Source organism: Bubalus kerabau, chromosome 10, assembly GCF_029407905.1.
Source record: "Bubalus kerabau isolate K-KA32 ecotype Philippines breed swamp buffalo chromosome 10, PCC_UOA_SB_1v2, whole genome shotgun sequence".
NCBI lineage: Eukaryota > Metazoa > Chordata > Mammalia > Artiodactyla > Bovidae > Bubalus > Bubalus kerabau.
Window position 1 is genome coordinate 91,776,492 of NC_073633.1, and position 6,152 is coordinate 91,782,643.

Below are 6,152 nucleotides of genomic sequence, written 5' to 3' on the forward strand. Positions count from 1 at the left end.
GGCCAGAGCGACATCACAAAGACCTGTGTGCTAAGCCAAGGAGTGGGAACCTTCTGCAAACTAGCAGCAGCCACCGGAGGACTCAAGGCAGACCCGAGGCAGGGAAGAGTCCTGGAGAGAAGTGGAGAGCCCTGTGGAGCTGCGGGATGGGGACTGGGAGGCATAAGAACAATGAGGAGGGCATCATAGGACCAAGGTGAGAAGCCATGAGAATCTGAACTAAGAAGGTGAGGAGGTCTGCACCCAGTGGACAGAGTGATGGTGCCTCTCAGGGCTTGGGTTTGGCTGACTGCGAGCTGGCAGAGCTGCTCACTGACACAAGGATTCAGGGGAGAAGCAGACCTGGGTCGGCCTTTGGATGCTGGGGCAGCAGGTGAGCCACAAATATTATAAAAGGCATCAGACCCCCAGAGAGGCTACAAGCCTGAAAGTCACTAGAAGCAGACAGAAGGCCAGAGAAGGGTGAAGACTTGAGTGCAGGTAACAGGGCCTCTGAACACACACCTGCTTTTCTGAGGAGACACCCAGCACAGGCTTCCCTGAGTCTCCAAGGCTGCAGCCTAGGTATTCATTTTAGCTCCAACATTGTAAAGCCCAGGATGGAACTGACATCGCCCCTGGAAACACCCATGGGCCTCAGTGAAGCAGCTCAATCTCTATTTAATTTGGTTCTATTTTAAAATTCTTTAGTTTTTTTTAATATATATATACATGGTTTAAAAATCAGTTATGTATCAAAAATGTCACTGCTTACCCTGCTTTCCTGGTCCTCTGAGTCAACTATTTTCAGCCATTAGCAGATGATTTTTTTTTGTTTGGTATTTACCTTCCTAGCTCTAAACAACATGGGTGTATAGATACTTGCTGGTTTTGTCCACATTAGGCATCATCCATTGACTTTCCAGTACGGCGCACAGGGATTCAGCTCTGCTCGCCCCACCCTCACCTCCACCACATACGTGTGCCCACTTCCCGTTCCTCCATCCTCCCAATACAGCTGTCATATTTGGTTATATCAATTTTCAGTCTTTACATTATTATGGTTGTGTTCATGCTGTTTACAACTGAGTCAATTCAAGTAACCATGATTTTATTCCCCTTTCCTCCATAGCTTTTTATATTCCACCAGAGTTCAAAATTGTGGCACTTAATTTGTGCTTATCACTACTCCAATCCCCCAGCTCTCTCCCAATTATGTAAACCGTTCCCAGTATTTTCAGACACAGTCTTATCAATGTCATCTTTTGGACCAATCTTTCCTGGAGTCTTTGATCAGCTTCCATCAGAACAGACTGTTTCTCTGACTGGCTCATAGCTGTCCACCCGGGATGTTCCTTTACCACGATCTTGGTGAATTCCATCACTTGCTGTCATGTCCCAGTTTCCTGGATCTCATGTCTTACTCTCTAGGTTTCCTCCCTTGTTTTGGTGGAGCACTTCCTTTAGCAGCTTCCTGAGAAAGAGGATATGAAACTACCTTTTAAAAAACTATTCATGTGTGAAAATGTTTGATTCTTTTCCAATACTTCTTTTTTGATAGTTTTGAGTATAGGATTCTAGGCAGGAAATGATTCTCCAGAAGGCATTGTTCTACTGACCTCTAGTTTTCCAGGCTTGAGAATAACCTGATGACATTCTATACCTGTTTTCTTTAAAATGTTTTAAGAAACCTGTTCTTCTTGCTCTGAAAACTCCTTGGATCTCCTCTTTGTCCCAGTTTTCTGCAATTCTGTGGTGATGTGGAATTCAACTCAACTCCACACATAGATATGAAGACAGTCCTGTGCAGTGGAACTACCCTCACTCAGGGTTTCAGGCTGAACAGAGACGTGCCCAAGAGTTTAGAGCTGGAATATATGGGAACTGAGAGAGGGGTGTGGGTGAGTGTGCTGTGTTACACACATACGTTACTCATACAAGATGTGTAAGGGCAACCTTTTTACAAATTCTATCTGTCAGTACTTTTTAAGGGAGACTCATCCAGGGTCGACTTTGCCCTTGTGGCACAGTGGTAAAAAATCTGCCTGCATGCAGGAGGTCTGGGTTCGATCCCTGGGTCAGGAAGATCACCTGGAAAAGGGCATGGCAACCCACTCTAGTATTCTTGCCTGTAGAATTCCATGGACACAGGAGCCTGGCGAACTACAGTCCATCGGGTTGCAGAGTAGGACACGACTGAGCTACTAACTTTCCCTTTCATCCAGGATCACAGCCTGATTCATTAGCCATTTAGTTTTCTCATGCCCTCTTCATGCACCACGTTCCCACATCTACAGCTCCAGTGGAGATGCTGCTAAGCTATCAAAAAAGATGCCACAGCTTGACTTCAAGTCCAGGAGTAGTTGCTGGCCTCTACGGAGCAGGCTTCCCAGGTGGCGCTAGTGGTAAAGAACATGTCTGCCAAAGACAAAGAGCTGCAGGTTCAATCCCTGGGTTGGGAAGCTCCCCTGGAGAAGGGCATGGCAACCCACTCCACTATTCTTGCCTGGAGAACCCCATGGACAGAGGATCCTGGTGGGCTACAGTCCATGGGGTTGCAAAGAGTTGGATATGACTGAAGTGACTTAGCACGCACGCAGAGGGATCAGACATTGCTAATTTTCTGTAGAGAGCCAGGAAGGCTTGAGTTCCAGGTCAGTGGGTCCCGAAGCTCCCAGGGATGACAGCTGAAATAGAATCAGGAACCAGGGCCCTTTTCAGGAAGCAGTCCCTAAAATGTACTCACCCTGAAGGTGTACCTATTGATACTGATAAGTAGATATACCGATAACTAGATAGAACGTGTGGTAAGCTGCTCAGTAAATGTCTCTCCAGTGGATACATACAGAATAGTTCAATGTAAAATCTACCTGACATTTGTATACCTGTCCCATCCCTGGTGGGAATCAGCCAAGAGACAGCACTACCCTGGAGACCGCCAGAATATCATTATTGAAAACCGCTGATACACTATCTTAATTAAATCTCATAACAACCCTATGAGGCAAGTAGTTTTAATCCTCATTTTACACATTCAGACGCTAAAGAGGTAAAAGAACTCGCCCAGGATCCCAAAGCTCATTGTTGTTGTCATTCAGTCACTCAGTCGTGTCCAATTCTTTGTGACCCCGAGAGCTGTGGCATGCCAGGCTTCCCTGTCCTTCACCATCTCCCAGAGCTTGTTCAAACTCATGTCCATTGAGTTGGTGATGCCCTCCAAGCATCTCGTGCTCTTGCTGTCCCCAGCTCCTCCTGCCTTCAGTCTTTCCCAGCATCAGGATCTTTTCTAATGAGTTGGCTCTTTGCATGTTTCGCTTCAGCATCAGTCCTTCCAATGAGTATTCAGGGTTGATTTCATTTCGGATTGACTGGTTTGATCTCCTTGCAGTCCAAGGGACTCTCAAGAGTAACTTGATAATAACAACTCTCAAGTTGTTACTGTCCAACACCACAGTTCAAAAGCATCGATTCTTCGGCACTCAGACTTCTTTATGATCCAACACTCACATCCATGTGACTATTGCAAATAACATAGCTTTGACTATACAGACCTTTATTGAAAAGTAATGTCTCTTGTTTTTAATATGTTGTCTAGGTTGGTCATAACTTTTCTTCCAAGGAGCAAGCATCTTTTAAAGCTCATAATGCAGAATAAAACTTGAGTACACTGAATCCAGAGCTCACAGTAGATCTGACTTCTTCCACACAAAAAGCAACCCCAAATATCACTTGAATCTCAGGTGACAGCCCCTGGGAATTCTCAGCAAACTGAAGCATTGCCCCAAGGAGCATGTGGGAGAGACATGTGGAAATGAACACAGGAAACCTATCTCCTTATTACTGGTTCTGATGCTAATCAGCTGTGGGACTGTGACAACACTTTCTGACTCTGGGCTTCAGTTTCCAGATCTGTTAAATGAAGTCAAGAATGTATCTGTGGAGTTTGGGGAGAGGACCTTGATAACCTAGGGCAAGGAACAGAGATGTCAGAATGGTTTCTAAGAGAACAGAAGTTCTGTGTTCCCTGGAGAAAGATGGGAAACACTATTGGAAAACTGAGAATAGTGAAAGTGAATTTAATGTATTAATACAAATTCTTAAATGGGTATGAGTTCTTTCAAATACTCCATTGTAATCCAAGACTCCATGATTTCTACCCCCAAAATTGGGTGCCTCCAATGAGAACCAGTGGTTCTAAAGCCACAATGGTGCTCAAACTTGGCTGAACATTGAGGTCACCTGGGTATCTTCAATCATACGGATGCTTAGGTTCCCTCTCACAGATCCTATGGAGAAGGAAATGGCAACCCACTCCAGTATTCTTGCCTAGAGAATCCTGTGGACAGAGGAGTCTGGTGGCCTGCTGTCTGTAGGGTCGCACAGAGTCGGACATGACTGAAGTGACTTAGCATGCATGCATGCACTGGAGAAGGAAATGGCAACCCACTCCAGTATTTTTGCCTGGAGAATCCCAGGGACGGGGAGCCTGGTGGGCTGCTGTCTATGGTGTCACACAGAGTCGGACACGACTGAAGTGACTTAGCAGCAGCAGCAGCACAGATCCTAATCTGAGATATGATTCAGGCTTCGGGAATGTGGAGAGTTGCCCATGGGATTTTAATGCGCAGACCAAGCTGAGAATCTCAGCCCCAGAGCTTTGAATTCTTCATTTTGGGGGTGAAGATAAAAAGAAAAACAAGGAAGCACAGGCACCCAATGGCTTTTTAATGAGCAAACAAATCACCTAGATGTCTCTTAAAATGCAGCCTCTAGTTCAGTAGGTCCAGGGTGATCCTGGGCTTTTAACAAGCTCCCAGGGCATGCCCACACACTGTCCCCAGACTCTGCCTGAGAAGCCAGGCTGCAGCTTGGATAAATATGAGATGAGACTTATGGCTCTTTAGGTCAGCTGAGACTTTTCTTCTTTGAGGTCAGTTTTCTGATCTATAAAACGCAGACAAGCAGTAGCACTTACACCACAGAATTCTTGGATGCTTAAATGAGGTAACAGAGTATACATTTCTAGCACAATAGAAATGTTCAGTTTTTAATTGTTAGGATATCCGACACTCTGGGAAGGCTTATCATCTGCCAGGAATGTTTCAAGTGCTTTCAAGCCTTAACTTATCCAAGCCTCAAAACAACTCTGTGAGGTAGGTACTATTATTTCATCATCCCTGTTTTACTGATTTTCCCAGCTACTGAGGCACAGAGAGGTGGGGTATCTTAGTTTACTAAGCAGGCCTGGGAGCATCTAAGTCGTGTTTGAACCCAGGGAAGATCTGGGCCCTTATTCCTCCCTAGGGCTGCAATCACCGCAGGCCTGACCTTCCAGAGGCCGTTGACTTCTTTTCTGCAGAATGGGCTGTGCACCAGCAGGGGGCAGCATAGGGCTACATGCGTGCAGAGCCCACTTACCGGGCGCTGTGCTGGGCACCTCACTACAAAACCTGCGCTGGGTCTTCAGCGTCTTAGAACTCCCCTCTCTTTTCCGTCCTCAAGTTGTCGCCTAGGAGGCCGTCCGGGGATCCATGAAAAAAGAAGAGTCCTACTGAAGAGATTCAAATCTGAAGTTCCCCAATGTAAGACCAGGTTCGCAGGGAAAGCAAAGAGGGGAAGTGAGTTTGCGCTTCTCGCCTTTACCCCAGGAGCGCAACCAGCCCGGGAAATCTACAAATCTGTCTTTATTCCGAAAGTCCAACAAGGGCTGAGGAGCTCAGCCAAGTGGGCAAAAGTCGAGAATCCCTCTTGGATACCACAGAGCCGTTTGGAGGCGCCGGGCATCCGTGTGGGCGCGCAGGGAATGCGGACTGACAGGGAGGAGACTCTATTTAGAGGATTACCTTCGCAAAAGCGAAGGGCATTTTCTTGCAGAGTGCCCCGGGAGGGGGCAAATGAATTTGAGAAAGCAGTGCCAGGGTGAGGGGGTTAACCGGGCGGTTTCCATGGCGCCTGGGGCGTGGGGGGGAGGAATGCACCCGCAAGCGGTGGCGAAACAACTGTACTGTCCGGCCAGCGGCTAGAGAAGGCTGGAGGCTGTGGGGGCGGGGTGGGGTGGGGTGGGGTGGGAGTGGGGGTGGGGGGTTCGTAGTGGGGTGGAAGCCGCGCACGGCGGGGGCGGGGCGGTCACGTGTGCGGAGGGGGCGAGGCTGCAAGCCGCCGAGGAGCAATCC